The following is a 16,861-nucleotide window of genomic DNA, read 5'->3' on the forward strand; positions in this document are numbered from 1 at the left end:
GTCTGCCTAGAATCACCTGCCATTGATCCCTTCATCGCAGCGTCGGTATAAAACATCGAGCATCACCGGAAACCAGCATTTGGCGGCGGTGGCAGCAAGAGGCTCCGATCGAACTTACAGTACGCTCCTTACACGCAGGATTCCCGGCAACACGACTTTCAACTGAAGCTGGCTATGGGTGTTCAATGTATACTGTGCCGTATCACGGTGCCATATCTGCGCCAGACACACGGCGCACTTTTCACCGGTTGCCTCGTGAGTGCCTAGAATCACCTGCCATTGGTCCCTTCATCGCAGCGTCGGTATAAAACATCGAGCATCACAGGAAACCAGAATTTGGCAGCAGTGGCAGCAACAGGCACCGATCGAACTTACAGTACGCACCTTACACGCAGGATTCCCGGCAACACGACTTTCAACTGAAGCTGGCTGTGGGTGTTCAATATCTACTGTGCCGTATCACGGTGCCATATCTGCGCCAGACACACGGCGCACTTTTCACGGGTTGCCTCGTGAGTGCCTAGAATCACCTGCGATTGGTCCCTTCATCGCAGCGTAGGTATAAAACATCGAGCATCACCGGATACCAGCATCTGGCGGATGTGGCAGCAACAGGCTCCGATCGTACTTACAGTACGCACCTTACACGCAGGATTCCCGGCAACACGACTTTCAACTGAAGCTGGCTGTGGGTGTTCAATGTCTACTGTGCCGTATCACGGTGCCATATCTGCGCCAGACACACGGCGCACTTTCCACGGGTTGCCTCGTGACTGCCTAGAATCACCTGCCATTGATCCCTTCATCGCAGCGTCGGTATAAAACATCGAGCATCACCGGAAACCAGCATTTGGTGGCAGTGGCAGCAACAGGCTCCGATCGAATTTACAGTACGCACCTTACACGCAGGATTGCTGGCAACACGACTTTCAACTGAAGCTGGCTGTGGGTGTTCAATATCTACTGTGCCGTATCACGGTGTTATATCTGCGCCAGACACACGACGCACTTTTCACGGGTTGCCTCGTGACTGCCTAGAATCACCTGCCATTGATCCCTCCATCGCAGCGTCGGTATAAAACATCGAGCATCACCGGAAACCAGCATTTGGCGGCCGTGGCAGCAAGGGGCTCCGATCGAACTTATAGTACGCTCCTTACACGCAGGATTCCCGGCAACTCGACTTTCAACTGAAGCTGGCTGTGGGTGTTCAATATCTACTGTGCCGTATCACGGTGCCATATCTGCGCCAGACACACGACGCACTTTTCACGGGTTGCCTCGTGACTGCCTAGAATCACCTGCCATTGATCCCTCCATCGCAGCGTCGGTATAAAACATCGAGCATCACCTAAACCAGCATTTGGCGGCCGTGGCAGCAAGGGGCTCCGATCGAACTTATAGTACGCTCCTTACACGCAGGATTCCCGGCAACACGACTTTCAACTGAAGCTGGCTGTGGGTGTTCAATATCTACTGTGCCGTATCACGGTGCCATATCTGCGGCAGACACACGACGCACTTTTCACGGGTTGCCTCGTGACTGCCTAGAATCACCTGACATTGGTCCCTTCAACGCAGCGTCGGTATAAAACATCGAGCATCACCGGAAACCAGCATTTGGCGGCCGTGGCAGCAAGGGGCTCCGATCGAAATTATAGTACGCTCCTTACACGCAGGATTCCCAGCAACACGACTTTCAACTGAAGCTGGCTGTGGGTGTTCAATATCTACTGTGCCGTATCACGGTGCCATATCTGCGCCAGAAACACGACGCACTTTTCAGGGGTTGCCTCGTGACTGCCTAGAATCACCTGCCATTGATCCCTTCATAGCAGCGTCGGTGTAAAACATCGAGCATCACCGGAAACCAGCATTTGGCGGCAGTGGCAGCAAGGGGCTCCGATCGAACTTACAGTACGCTCCTTACACGCAGGATTCCCGGCAACACGACTTTCAACTGAAGCTGGCTATGGGTGTTCAATATCTACTGTTCCGTATCACGGTGCCATATCTGCGCCAGACACACGGAGCACTTTTCACGGGTTGCCTCGTGACTGCCTAGAATGACCTGCCATTGGTCCCTTCATCGCAGCGTCGGTATAAAACATGGAGCATCGCCGGAAACCAGCATTTGGCGGCCGTGGCAGCAAGGGGCTCCGATCGAACTTACAGTACGCTCCTTACACGCAGGATTCCCGGCAACACGACTTTCAACTGAAGCTGGCTGTGGGTGTTCAATATCTACTGTGCCGTATCACGGTGCCAAATCTGCGCCAGACACACGACGCACTTTTCAGGGGTTGCCTCGTGACTGCCTAGAATCACCTGCCATGGATCCCTTCATCGCAGCGTCGGTATAAAACATCGAGCATCACCGGAAACCAGCATTTGGCGGCAGTGGCAGCAAGGGGCTCCGATCGAACTTACAGTACGCTCCTTACACGCAGGATTCCCGGCAACAGGACTTTCAACTGAAGCTGGCTGTGGGTGTTCAATATCTACTGTGCCGTATCACGGTGCCATATCTGCGCCAGACACACGACGCACTTTTCAGGGGTTGCCTCGTGACTGCCTAGAATCACCTGCCATTGATCCCTTCATCGCAGCGTCGCTATAAAACATCGAGCATCACCGGAAACCAGCATTTGGCGGCCGTGGCAGCAAGGGGCTCCGATCGAACTTACAGTACGCTCCTTAAACGCAGGATTCCCGGCAACACGACTTTCAACTGAAGCTGGCTGTGGGTGTTCAATATCTACTGTGCCGTATCACGGTGCCATATCTGCGCCAGACACACGACGCACTTTTCAGGGGTTTCCTCGTGACTGCCTAGAATCACCTACCATTGATCCCTTCATCGCAGCGTCGGTATAAAACATCGAGCATCACCGGAAACCAGCATTTGGCGGCAGTGGCAGCAACAGGCTCCGATCGAACTTACAGTACGCTCCTTACACGCAGGATTCCCGGCAACACGACTTTGAACTGAAGCTGGCTATGGGTGTTCAATGTCTACTGTGCCGTATCACGGTGCCATATCTGCGCCAGACACACGGCGCACTTTTCACCGGTTGCCTCGTGAGTGCCTAGAATCACCTGCCATTGGTCCCTTCATCGCAGCGTCGGTATAAAACATCGAGCATCACAGGAAACCAGAATTTGGCAGCAGTGGCAGCAACAGGCACCGATCGAACTTAACAGTACGCACCTTACACGCAGGATTCCCGGCAACACGACTTTAAACTGAAGCTGGCTGTGGGTGTTCAATATCTACTGTGCCGTATCACGGTGCCATATCTGCGCCAGACACACGGCGCACTTTTCACGGGTTGCCTCGTGAGTGCCTAGAATCACCTGCGATTGGTCCCTTCATCGCAGCGTAGGTATAAAACATCGAGCATCACCGGATACCAGCATTTGGCGGATGTGGCAGCAACAGGCTCCGATCGTACTTACAGTACGCACCTTACACGCAGGATTCCCGGCAACACGACTTTCAACTGAAGCTGGCTGTGGGTGTTCAATGTCTACTGTGCCGTATCACGGTGCCATATCTGCGCCAGACACACGGCGCACTTTCCACGGGTTGCCTCGTGACTGCCTAGAATCACCTGCCATTGATCCCTTCATCGCAGCGTCGGTATCAAACATCGAGCATCACCGGAAACCAGCATTTGGCGGCAGTGGCAGCAGCAGGCTCCGATCGAACTTACAGTACGCACCTTACACGCAGGATTCCCGGCAACACGACTTTCAACTGAAGCTGGCTGTGGGTGTTCAATATCTACTGTGCCGTATCACGGTGCCATATCTGCGCCAGACACACGACGCACTTTTCACGGGTTGCCTCGTGACTGCCAAGAATAACCTGCCATTCATTGCTTCATCGCAGCGTCGGTATAAAACATCGAGCATCACCGGAAACCAGCATTTGGCGGCAGTGACAGCAAGAGGCTCCGATCGAACTTACAATACGCACCTTACACGCAGGATTCCCGGCAACACGACTTTCAACTGAAGCTGGCTGTGGGTGTTCAATATGTACTGTGCCTTATCACGGTGCCATATCTGCGCCGGACACACGACGCACTTTTTACGGGTTGCCCCGTGACTGCCTAGAATCACCTACCATTGGCCCCTTCATCGCAGCGTCGATATAAAACATCGAGCATCACCGGAAACCAGCATTTGGCGGCAGTGGGAGCAATAGGCTCTGATCGAACTTAAGTACGCACCTTACACGCAGGATTCCCGGCAACACGACTTTCAACTGAAGCTGGCTGTGGGTGTTCCATATCTACTGTGCCGTATCACGGTGCCCTATCTGCGCCAGACACACGACGCACTTTTCAGGGGTTTCCTCGTGACTGCCTAGAATCGCCTGCCATTGGTCCCTTCAACGCAGCGTCGGTATAAAACATCGAGCATCACCGGAAAAAAGCATTTGGCGGCCGTGGCAGCAAGGGGCTCCGATCGAACTTATAGTACGCTCCTTACACGCAGGATTCCCGGCAACACGACTTTCAACTGAAGCTGGCTGTGGGTGTTCAATATCTACTGTGCCGTATCACGGTGCCATATCTCTGCCAGACACACGACGAACTCTTCACGGGTTGCCTCGTGACTGCCTAGAATCACCTGCCATTGGTCCTTTCATCGCAGCGTCGGTATAAAACATCGAGCATCACCGGAAAAAAGCATTTGGCGGCAGTGGCAGCAAGAGGCTCTGATCGAACTTACAGTACGCACCTTACACGCAGGATTCCCGGCAACACGACTTTCAACTGAAGCTGGCTGTGGGTGTTCAATATCTACTGTGCCGTATCACGGTGCCATATCTCTGCCGGACACACGACGCACTTTTCCCGGGTTGCCTCGTGACGTCCTAGCATCACCTGCCATTGGTCCTTTCATCGCAGCGTCGGTATAAAACATCGAGCATCACCGGAAACCAGCATTTGGCGGCAGTAGCAGCAAGAGGCTCCGATCGAACTTATAGTACGCACCTTACACGCAGGATTCCCGGCAACACGACTTTCAACTGAAGCTGGCTGTGGGTTCACAATATCTACTGTGCCGTATCACGGTGCCATATCTCTGCCGGACACACGACGCACTTTTCACGGGTTGCCTCGTGACTGCCTAGAATTACCTGCCATTGGTCCTTTCATCGCAGCGTCGGTATAAAACATCGAGCATCACCGGAAACCAGCATTTGGCGGCAGTAGCAGCAAGAGGCTCCGATCGAACTTACAGTACGCACCTATACACGCAGGATTCCCGGCATCACGACTTTCAACTGAAGCTGACTGTGGGTGTTCAGTATCTACTGTGCCGTATCACGGTGCCATATCTCTGCCAGACACACGACGCACTTTTCACGGGTTGCCTCATGACTGCCTAGAATCACCTGCCATTGGGTCTTTCATCGCAGCGTCGGTATAAAACATCGAGCATCACCGGAAACCAGCATTTGGCGGCAGTGGCAGCAAGAGGCTCCGATCGAACTTACAGTACGCACCTTACACGCAGGATTCCCGGCAACACGACTTTCAACTGAAGCTGGCTGTGGGTGTTCAGTATCTACTGTGCCGTATCACGGTGCCATATCTGCGCCAGACACACGACGCACTTTTCACGGGTTGCCTCGTGACTGCCTAGAATCACCTGCCATTGATCCCTTCATCGCAGCGTCGGTAAAAAACATCGAGCATCACCGGAAACCAGCATTTGGCGGCAGTGGCAGCAACAGGCTCCGATCGAACTTACAGTACGCACCTTACACGCAGGATTCCCGGCAACACGACTTTCAACTGAAGCTGGCTATGGGTGTTCAATATCTAGTGTGCCGTATCACGGTGCCATATCTGCGCCAGACACACGACGCACTTTTCACGGGTTGCCTCGTGACTGCCTAGAATCACCTGCCATTGGTCCCTTCATCGCAGCGTCGGTATCAAACATCGAGCATCACCGGAAACCAGCATTTTGCGGCAGTGGCAGCAACAGGCTCCGATCGAACTTACAGTACGCACCTTACACGCAGGATTCCCGGCAACACGACTTTCAACTGAAGCTGGCTGTGGGTGTTCAATATCTACTGTGTCGTATCACGGTGCCATATCTGCGCCAGACACACGACGCACTTTTCACGGGTTGCCTCGTGACTGCCTAGAATCACCTGCCATTCATTGCTTCATCGCAGCGTCGGTATAAAACATCGAGCATCACCGGAAACCAGCATTTGGCGGCAGTGACAGCAAGAGGCTCCGATCGAACTTACAATACGCACCTTACACGCAGGGTTCCCGGCAACACGACTTTCAACTGAAGCTGGCTATGGGTGTTCAATATGTACTGTGCCTTATCACGGTGCCATATCTCTGCCAGACACACGACGAACTCTTCACGGGTTGCCTCGTGACTGCCTAGAATCACCTGCCATTGGTCCTTTCATCGCAGCGTCGGTATAAAACATCGATCATCACCGGAAACCAGCATTTGGCGGCAGTGGCAGCAAGAGGCTCTGATCGAACTTACAGTACGCACCTTACACGCAGGATTCCCGGCAACACAACTTTCAACTGAAGCTGGCTGTGGGTGTTCAATATCTACTGTGCCGTATCACGGTGCCATATCTCTGCCGGACACACGACGCACTTTTCCCGGGTTGCCTCGTGACGTCCTAGAATCACCTGCCATTGGTCCTTTCATCGCAGCGTCGGTATAAAACATCGAGCATCACCGGAAACCAGCATTTGGCGGCAGTAGCAGCAAGAGGCTCCGATCGAACTTATAGTACGCACCTTACACGCAGGATTCCCGGCAACACGACTTTCAACTGAAGCTGGCTGTGGGTGTTCAATATCTACTGTGCCGTATCACGGTGCCATATCTCTGCCGGACACACGACGCACTTTTCACGGGTTGCCTCGTGACTGCCTAGAATCACCTGCCATTGGTCCTTTCATCGCAGCGTCGGTATAAAACATCGAGCATCACCGGAAACCAGCATTTGGCGGCAGTAGCAGCAAGAGGCTCCGATCGAACTTACAGTACGCACCTATACACGCAGGATTCCCGGCAACACGACTTTCAACTGAAGCTGACTGTGGGTGTTCAATATCTACTGTGCCGTATCACGGTGCCATATCTCTGCCAGACACACGACGCACTTTTCACGGGTTGCCTCGTGACTGCCTAGAATCACCTGCCATTGGTCCTTTCATCGCAGCGTCGGCATAAAACATCGAGCATCACCGGAAACCAGCATTTGGCGGCAGTGGCAGCAAGAGGCTCCGATCGAACTTACAGTACGCACCTTACACGCAGGATTCCCGGCAACACGACTTTCAACTGAAGCTGGCTGTGGGTGTTCAATATCTACTGTGCCGTATCACGGTGCCATATCTCCGCCGGACACACGACGCACTTTTCACGGGTTGCCTCGTGACTGCCTAGAATCACCTGCCATTGGTCCCTTCATCGCAGCGTCGGTATAAAACATCGACCATCACCGGAAACCAGCATTTGGCGGCAGTGGCAGCAAGAGGCTCCGATCGAACTTACAGTACGCACCTTACACGCAGGATTCCCGGCAACACGACTTTCAACTGAAGCTGGCTGTGGGTTCACAATATCTACTGTGCCGTATCACGGTGCCATATCTCTGCCGGACACACGACGCACTTTTCACGGGTTGCCTCGTGACTGCCTAGAATCACCTGCCATTGGTCCTTTCATCGCAGCGTCGGTATAAAACATCGAGCATCACCGGAAACCAGCATTTGGCGGCAGTAGCAGCAAGAGGCTCCGATCGAACTTACAGTACGCACCTATACACGCAGGATTCCCGGCAACACGACTTTCAACTGAAGCTGACTGTGGGTGTTCAATATCTACTGTGCCGTATCACGGTGCCATATCTCTGCCAGACACACGACGCACTTTTCACGGGATGCCTCGTGACTGCCTAGAATCACCTGCCATTGGTCCTTTCATCGCAGCGTCGGGATAAAACATCGAGCATCACCGGAAACCAGCATTTGGCGGCAGTGGCAGCAAGAGGCTCCGATCGTACTTACAGTACGCACCCTACACGCAGGATTCCCGGCAACACGACTTTCAACTCAAGCTGGCTGTGGGTTCACAATATCTACTGTGCCGTATCACGGTGCCATATCTCTGCCGGACACACGACGCACTTTTCACGGGTTGCCTCGTGACTGCCTAGAATCACCTGCCATTGGTCCTTTCACCGCAGCGTCGGTATAAAACATCGAGCATCACCGGAAACCAGCATTTGGCGGCAGTGGCAGCAAGAGGCTCCGATCGAACTTGTTGTACGCACCTTACACGCAGGATTCCCGGCAACACGACTTTCAACTGAAGCTGGCTGTGGGTGTTCAATATCTACTGTGCCATATCACGGTGCCATATCTGCGCCAGATACACGACGCACCTTTCACGGGTTGCCTCGTGACTGCCTAGAATCACCTGCCATTGGTCTCTTCATCGCAGCGTCGGTATAAAACATCGAGCATCACCGGATACCAGCATTTGGCGGCAGTGGCAGCAAGAGGCTCCGATCGAACTTACAGTACGCACCTTACACGCAGGATTCCCGGCAACACGACTTTCAACTGAAGCTGGCTGTGGGTGTTCAATATCTACTGTGCCATATCACGGTGCCATATCTGCGCCAGACACACGACGCACTTATCACGGGTTGCCTCGTGACTGCCTAGAATCACCTGCCATTGGTCTCTTCATCGCAGCGTCGGTATAAAACATCGAGCATCACCGGGAACCAGCATTTGGCGGCAGTGGGAGCAAGAGGCTCCGATCGAACTTACAGTACGCACCTTACACGCAGGATTCCCGGCATCACGACTTTCAACTGAAGCTGGCTGTGGGTGTTCAATATTGATACGTGGCGGCTAGAAGCAGCAATAGAAACAGCAGAGGTAATCTGTTATGCAAGGGACCGACGGCTTGGAGTAGTCTCACAGCACACAAGCTCGCACCTCAGCGTCGTCTTCGTAACAAAACCACTCGTCGTCCTCCCAGCGTCCGTAGCATGACCCCCCTCGCGGCAAAAGCACCGTCCCGGTGCGCACTACACAGGCCAGCTAGACGGCGAGTTGTAAGGTTTGAGGCGGGACACATGGACGATGTCGGTGCGGGGTGCAGCGGCCGGGGATGGCGGATGTAGCGGGGTGATCTCGTAAGTCACCGCGGTCACCGGACGTACGACCCGATAAGGGCCTGTATATCGGGGAAGCAGTTTTTCACAAAGGCCCACACGGCGGGAAGGGATCCAGAATAAAACAAGAGAGCCAGGAGAGTAGGTGACTTCACGACGGCGACAGTCATGACGTCGTTTCTGATTGACTTGGGAGGCTGACAGCCGCTGGCGGGCGACAAGACGGGCAGCGTCGGCGCGAGCGATGGCGTCCCGAGCGTAAGGACTCGTGGAGGTGATGGCGGGCAGCACACTTTCGAAGGGCAGCAAAGGATCGCGGCCAAAGAGAAGATAAAAAGGGGAGAAACCGGCTGTATCGTGACGCGTAGAATTGTAGGCGAATGTAACAAATGGGAGGCTAATATCCCAGTCGCGGTGATGGTCGGAGACGTACATGGAAATCATGTTGCTGAGGGTACGGTTCAGACGTTCAGTGAGCCCGTTCGTCTCCGGATGGTAGGCCGTGGCGAATTGATGACGGACGGAGCAGAAGCGGAGCAGTTCGGCGACCACTTTGGAAAGAAAGCAGCGGCCGCGATCGGTGAGCAGGTGACGGGGAGCACCGTGGTGGAGTATGACGTCGTGCAGGAGAAAGTCAGCGACATCAGTTGCGCTGCTGGTTGGGATCGCTCGCGTTATAGCGTAGCGCGTGGAGTAGACCGTCGCGACCGCGATCCATTTGTTTCCCATAGCAGACACCGGAAATGGGCCGAGCAGGTCGAGGCCGACACGGGAAAACGGGTCTTCGGGGATGGGAATCGGCTGAAGGTGTCCGGGAGGGAGAACCGAGGGCGTCTTCCGTCGTTGGCACAGCTCGCAAGCGGCCACATAACGGCGGACAGAACGGTATAGACCGGGCCAAAAGAAGTGGCGGCGCACGCTGTCGTAGGTGCGGGAGACTCCAAAATGACCGGCCGTGGGAACGTCATGAAGCTGCTGAAGGACGCTGCGGCGCAGGTGTTGCGGGACCACGAGCAAGAGGTCAGCGCCGTCAGGCCGCATATTGCGCCGGTAGAGGACGTTCTCATGGAGCACAAACGGAGCGAGGGACGCATCACAGCGGTTGGCAGTGAGGCGGTCGATGAGGGAACGTAGCGAAGAATCCAAGCGCTGTTCTTGCGCAATGTTGCGGAAGGCCGAGATTGATAAGACGCAGGCGTCAGCCTCGCATTCGTTGGAGGAAGGCGCATCGACAGGGTAACGGGACAAGCAATCCGCGACCTGGTGCAAGCGGCCGGACTTGTGGACGACACAAAATGTGTACTCTTGAAGGCGAAGAGCCCAGCGCCCCAGCCGGCCTGTAGGGTCTTTGAGGGAAGAAAGCCAGCATAAGGCGTGGTGATCCGTGATAACAGAGAAATGGTGCCCAAACAAGTAAGGGCGGAATTTTGCAATAGCCCAACCCAGGGCGAGGCATTCCCGCTCGGTGATAGAATAGTTGCGCTCTGACACAGAAAGGAGACGGCTGGCGTACGCAATAACGCGAAGCTTGTTGCGTTGCCGCTGAGCAAGTAGGGCACCAATGCCATGGCCGCTCGCATCGGTCCGAAGTTCCGTAGGGGCTGAAGGATCAAAGTGAGCCAACACCGGTGGAGCAGTGAGGGCATTGATAAGGGCTCTGAAGGCGTCAGCTTGGGGGGGTCCCCAAGAGAACGGGATGTCCTTCTTGAGGAGCGTGGTAAGAGGTCGGGCGATTTCCGCAAAGTTCTGGATGAACCGGCGGAAATAGGAACGTAGGCCGAGAAAGCTGCGCACATCACCGGAGGAGCGCGGAGTAGGAAATGAACGCACGGCGCGGACCTTGTCGGGGTCGGGTTGGATCCCAGCAGAATCGACCAAGTGGCCAAGGACCTTGAGCTGTCGGCGGCCGAAGGTACATTTCTTCGAGTTCAGCTGAAGACCAGCGCGGCGGAAGACGGCAAGGATGGCTGAAAGGCGATGAAGATGGCTTTGGAATGTGGACGAAAAAACAATCACGTCATCTAAGTAGCAGAGGCATGTCGTCCACTTAAAACCGCGCAGGAGGGAGTCCATCATGCGCTCGAAGGTGGCAGGGGCATTGCACAGGCCAAAAGGCATGACTTTAAACTGGTACAGGCCGTCTGGGGTGACAAAGGCGGTTTTCTCGCGATCCCGTTCATCGACAGCGATCTGCCAGTACCCTGAGCGAAGATCGATGGAGGAAAAGTAACTGGCACCGTGCAAGCAGTCGAGAGCGTCGTCAATTCGGGGCAAAGGGTAGACGTCTTTCTTTGTGACGGCATTCAGATGGCGATAATCGACGCAGAATCGCCAAGTTTGATCTTTCTTTTTAACAAGCACGACAGGGGACGCCCATGGACTACTCGAAGGCTCGATGATGTTGCGGGCCAGCATCTTGTCCACTTCTGCCTGAATAACACGGCGCTCTGCGAGGGAGACCCTATAGGGCCGTCTGTGAATAGGGCGGGCCTCGCCGGTGTCAATGTGGTGGGCTACAACAGAGGTTTGACCCAAGGGACGATCCCCAAAGTCAAAAATATCACTGTAGGAGGACAAGAGGCTGTGAAGAGCTGTAGAATCAGCAGAGGGTAGATCGGCCGCTATCATCCGGGAAATAGAATCCTCACTGGAGGGCTGCGATGTAGGGACATTGGATACGGCAGTCGTTTGGTCAGGAGCCAGGACAGAGACTGTGCAATCGGTCAATGGGGACAGATCAGCAAGTGAAATGCCGGTCGGAAGTACCTGAGGGGACAGGCTGAAGTTGAGGACAGGGAGGCAGGTGCAGTTGCTGGTGATGTGGACAACGGTGTGGGGAAAGAGGACGTTACGATTCAGAATCACAGCGGTGATAGGGCAGGCGACGTAGTCTCCATCAGGGACGGGAGGAGAAGGCGACATAGGGATGTAGACAGCAGCTTGTGGTGGGAGACGAGCAAACTCGGTGGATTGAAGGCGAGGTGAGCTGGTGGAGTCGTCATTGCACAGGGGCAGATCCAATCGGAGAAGGCCTGAGGAACAGTCAATAAGAGCTGAATGGGCGGTTAAAAAGTCAAGGCCAAGGATTATGTCCTGAGGGCACCTGGTCAGGACGGTGAACAGAACGGGTATATGACGTCCGGCAATGCTGACTCTCGCAATGCACATTCCAATGACGGCAGCGGGGCTGCCGTCGGCGACGCGAACCGTGGACGCGGCGGCAGGCGTTAAAACTTTCTTCAGACGGCGGCGCAAAGAAGAGCTCAGGACAGACACTTGGGCACCAGTATCAATGAGGGCAAGGACCGGGACACCATCCACGAGAACATTCAAGAGATTACGTTGGGCAGCGGGGGTCAAGAGAGGATTTTCAAGCCGGGTCAATGATGCAACGTCACCTCCGGGGGCTGCATCGGCTAGTTTTCCGAGAAGTGGCGGGAGGTCGAAGGAAAAGGGCTGCGGCGTGTGGTAGGAGAACGGGACCGGCGGCCTAATGGGGAAGGTGAGCGGCTGGACCCACGAGCGTGCGGTGCGGGCTCGTCACGGAGCGGATCGGGACGTGGGGTGAAGCGGCGCGGGCCGTAGTCGTTGCGGCGGTCGGCGAAGGAGTAGGGGCGAGGTGGCGGGGACCAACGGCTGCGGCAGTGACGGCAGATGTGTCCGACGCGAGAGCAGGTAAAACAGATCGGCCTGTCATCAGAGGTACGCCATTCGGCAGGATTGCGATATCGGTACCGAGGCGAGAAGCTGCGACTGTAAGTGGCAGCTGCCATCACTGGAGAGTCCGGGCTGGCATGAGCGTTGTCCACGAAGCGAGAAGGGACGGCCATGTTCGCAACCTCCTGTCGAACGACGGCTTGGATGAGGGCCAAGGTGTTGTCCGGCAGTGGCAAGGAAGAAACAGCGGGCGTCATCGCCTCCAGTTCGCGGCGCACGATACGGGTTAAGTTAGCCGGGTCGGAAGGCTGCCGCAATGTTGGCAGATCTTCACAGGAGGAGCTAGCAGCAGTGTTGGGCAGCCGGTCGAAACGGGGAGAAATGCGCCGGTGTTTGGCTTGCTCGAAACGCCGGCACACCTCAAGAACAGAGGCGACCGTGGAACAGTCTTTGCATAGAAGCAGGTTAAAGGCATCGTCGGCAATGCCTTTCAGTATGTGGCCAACTCGATCTGCCTCGGACATGTCTTTATCCCCTTTACGGCACAAGGCGAGGACGTCTTGTATGTACGCTATGTATGGCTCGGACGAAGTTTGGGCGCGTGACGCGAGGGCCTTCTTGGCGGCGAGATGGCGGCCGATGGGTTTTCCGAAGAGGTCGCGGAGCTTCTGTTTACAGATGTCCCATGAGGTCAAGTCCTTTTCGTGGGTTTCGAACCACACTCTCGCGGTGCCGGTCAGATAAAATATGACATTAGCCAGCATCAGCGTTGGATCCCACCGGTTGTGCGTGCTGACGCGTTCGTAAAGGGCCAGCCAGTCGTCCACATCAACGTCGTCGGTACCGCAGAACGTGCCCGGTTCGCGGTGGTGGGCGACGGCGACCGCTGGCGGTGTTGACGGAGAGGGAGATGGCTCGGACTCGTTAGACATGGTGGCGAGACGGCGGCCACGGCGGAGAGCCAGCTTGAGGTCGGGGATCGAATTTAGCAACCTCCATCAAATGATACGTGGCGGCTAGAAGCAGCAATAGAAACAGCAGAGGTAATCTGTTATGCAAGGGACCGACGGCTTGGAGTAGTCTCACAGCACACAAGCTCGCACCTCAGCGTCGTCTTCGTAACAAAACCACTTCGTCGTCCTCCCAGCGTCCGTACCAATATCTACTGTGCCGTATCACGGTTCCATATCTCCGCCGGACACACGACGCACTTTTCACGGGTTGCCTCGTGACTGCTTAGAATCACCTGCCATTGGTCCCTTCATCGAAGCGTCGGTATAAAACATCGAGCATCACCGGAAACCAGCATTAGGCGGCAGTGGGAGCAAGAGGCTCCGATCGAACTTACAGTACGCACCTTACACGCAGGATTCCCGGGAACACGACTTTCAACTGAAGCTGGCTGTGGGTGTTCAATATCTACTGTGCCGTATCACGGTGCCATATCTGCGCCAGACACACGACGCACTTTTCACGGGTTGCCTCGTGACTGCCTAGAATCACCTGCCATTGGTCCCTTCATCGCAGCGTTGGTATAAAACATCGAGCTTCACCGGAAACCAGCATTTGGCGGCAGTGGCAGCAAGAGGCTCCGATCGAACTTACAGTACGCACCTTACACGCAGGATTCCCGGCAACACGACTTTCAACTGAAGCTGGCTGTGGGTGTTCAGTATCTACTGTGCCGTATCACGGTGCCATATCTGTGCCAGACACACGACGCACTTTTCACGGGTTGCCTCGTGACTGCCTAGAATCACCTGCCATTGGTCTCTTCATCGCAGCGTCGATATAAAACATCGAGCATCACCGGAAACCAGAATTTGGCGGCAGTGGCAGCAAGAGGCTCCGATCGAACTTACAGTACGCACCTTACACGCAGGATTCCCGGCAACACGACTTTCAACTGAAGCTGGCTGTGGGTGTCCAATATCTACTGTGCCATATCACGGTGCCATATCTGCGCCAGACACACGACGCACTTTTCACGGGTTGCCTCGTGACTGCCTAGAATCACCTGCCATTGGTCTCTTCATCGCAGCGTCGGTATAAAACATCGAGCATCACCGGGAACCAGAATTTGGCGGCAGTGGCAGCAAGAGGCTCCGATCGAACTTACAGTACGCACCTTACACGCAGGATTCCCGGCAACACGACTTTCAACTGAAGCTGGCTGTGGGTGTTCAATATCTACTGTGCCGTATCACGGTGCCATATCTGCTCCAGACACACGACGCACTTTTCACGGGTTGCCTCGTGACTGCCTAGAATCACCTGCCATTGGTCCCTTCATCGAACCGTCGGTATAAAACATCGAGCCTCACCGGAAACCAGCATTTGGCAGCAGTGGCAGCAAGAGGCTCCGATCGAACTTACAGTACGCACCTTACACGCAGGATTCCCGGCAACACGACTTTCAACTGAAGCTGGCTGTGGGTGTTCAATATGTACTGTGCCGTATCACGGTGCCATATCTGCGCCAGACACACGACGCACTTTTCACGGGTTGCCTCGTGACTGCCTAGAATCACCTGCCATTGGTCCCTTCATCGAAGCGTCGGTATAAAACATCGGGCCTCACCGGAAACCAGCATTTGGCGGCAGTGGCAGCAAGAGGTTCCGATCGAACTTAGAGTACCCACCTTACACGCAGGATTCCCGGCAACACGACTTTCAACTGAAGCTGGCTGTGGGTGTTCAATATCTACTGTGCCGTATCACGGTGCCATATCTGCGCCAGACACACGACGCACTTTTCACGGGTTGCCTCGTGACTGCCTAGAATCACCTGCCATTGGTCCCTTCATCGCAGCGTTGGTATAAAACATCGAGCTTCACCGGAAACCAGCATTTGGCGGCAGTGGCAGCAAGAGGCTCCGATAGAACTTACCTTACGCACCTTACACGCAGGATTCCCGGCAACACGACTTTCAACTGAAGCTGGCTGTGGGTGTCCAATATCTACTGTGCCATATCACGGTGCCATATCTGCGCCAGAGACACGACGCACTTTTCACGGGTTGCCTCGTGACTGCCTAGAATCACCTGCCATTGGTCTCTTCATCGAAGCGTCGGTATAAAACATCGGGCCTCACCGGAAACCAGCATTTGGCGGCAGAGGCAGCAAGAGGCTCCGATCGAACTTAGAGTACGCACCTTACACGCAGGATTCCCGGCAACACGACTTTCAGCTGAAGCTGGCTGTGGGTGTTCAGTGTCTACTGTGCCGTATCACGGTGCCATATCTGTGCCAGACACACGACGCACTTTTTACGGGTTGCCTCGTGACTGCCTAGAATCACCTGCCATTGGTCTCTTCATCGCAGCATTTGGCGGCAGTGGCAGCAAGAGGCTCCGATAGAACTTACCTACGCACCTTACACGTAGGATTCCCGGCAACACGACTTTCAACTGAAGCTGGCTGTGGGTGTCCAATATCTACTGTGCCATATCACGGTGCCATATCTGCGCCAGACACACGACGCACTTTTCACGGGTTGCCTCGTGACTGCCTAGAATTACCTGCCATTGGTCTCTTCATCACAGCGTCGGTATAAAACATCGAGCATAACCGGAAACCAGAATTTGGCGGCAGTGGCAGCAAAAGGCTCCGATCGAACTTACAGTACGCACCTTACACGCAGGATTCCCGGCAACACGACTTTCAACTGAAGCTGGCTGTGGGTGTCCAATATCTACTGTGCCATATCACGGTGCCATATCTGCGCCAGACACACGACGCACTTTTCACGGGTTGCCTCGTGACTGCCTAGAATCACCTGCCATTGGTCCCTTCATCGAAGCGTCGGTATAAAACATCGGGCCTCACCGGAAACCAGCATTTGGCGGCAGTGGCAGCAAGAGGCTCCGATCGAACTTAGAGTACGCACCTTACATGCAGGATTCCCGGCAACACGACTTTCAACTGAAGCTGGCTGTGGGTGTTCAATATCTACTGTGCCGTATCACGATGCCATATCTCCGCCGGACACACGA

This window comes from Amblyomma mixtum, chromosome 7, assembly GCF_055824585.1.
Source record: "Amblyomma mixtum isolate Tamu chromosome 7, ASM5582458v1, whole genome shotgun sequence".
In the NCBI taxonomy this organism is placed as follows: domain Eukaryota; kingdom Metazoa; phylum Arthropoda; class Arachnida; order Ixodida; family Ixodidae; genus Amblyomma; species Amblyomma mixtum.